Source organism: Aptenodytes forsteri, unplaced genomic scaffold (genome assembly GCF_000699145.1).
Source record: "Aptenodytes forsteri isolate BGI_AS27 unplaced genomic scaffold, ASM69914v1 Scaffold72, whole genome shotgun sequence".
NCBI classification, from domain to species: domain Eukaryota; kingdom Metazoa; phylum Chordata; class Aves; order Sphenisciformes; family Spheniscidae; genus Aptenodytes; species Aptenodytes forsteri.
The window spans coordinates 8,436,536-8,437,550 of NW_008796193.1; positions in this window are offsets into that span (position 1 = coordinate 8,436,536).

Consider the following 1,015-nt stretch of genomic DNA (forward strand, 5'->3'; position numbering starts at 1 on the left):
GGGGGGGACAAGGACCCTCCAGCAACACGGCACCCCTCAGCCCCAGGCCTGCGCACGAAAGGGGGGCTCTGGCCCTGCCCCCCCACACACACACACCGAGGTGCTGGTGGTGCCGGAGGGAGCACACAGCCCCTGACAGGGGGCTGGGGGTCCCACCTCGCTGGAGCTGGGTTTAGGGCAGGTGGGTGCAGGCTTCAGGGCATCACATCTGACGGCACCACAGCGACCTCCCCTGCAGGAGATCCAGGCCAGGGCTGACGCCAGGCTGAGGGGTTAACCTGCAGCCAAAGATATCTGTTCATTCTGAAACCTACTGATAGCAATTAACGCTGCGGTACCTTTTCCCTGGCACAGAGGGGCACAGGGCCAGGGCAAGCAGCGTACAGGAGCAGCCTAAGGGCCTCCCTCTTTACTCATTACATCCCAGGCAGGGGGAAGCTCCTGGCCAGTACCCCCCCACAGGCCCTGCTGGCCTTTCCCTGCCAACTGCTTCCCAGCATTAGTGCTGCCAGGGTTGCAGCTCAGACAGACCAGCCTCTAATCTGGGGAACAGCCTCCCGTTAATTATTTTGTACCCTCTGGGCCATGGCCAGGGTGACTCAGCAGGAGGCAGCCCAACACACCGAAGACCAGCCCGGCCCCAAGGGGGGCCAGCCCACCCTCACCTCCATCCCCAGCAGGGACACCCCACCTGCAAGACAAGAAGGCTCCCCTCAAAAGAGGTTGTGAGGGGAGCCCAGCTCATCTCTCCCATCTCCTGCCCCGAGGCAGAGCCCAAGCAGACGACACAGGCCCTGCCACCTCCGTGCCCGCAGGAAAAGGAACGCTTGGGGATGTTGGGTCTCTGCTCCGCAGCCAGGGTGCTGGCAGGGCTGCCCACTCCACCACAGGACACCCTGTGCCAGGCAGAGCTGGCGAGGGGGGTCCCAGGGGGCCTGGCTCTAGGCACATCTGACCCCCTTGCCACCCTCCCAGCCCCGGGGTGGGGGGTACCTACCGTCTCTGCCTTGGGGTG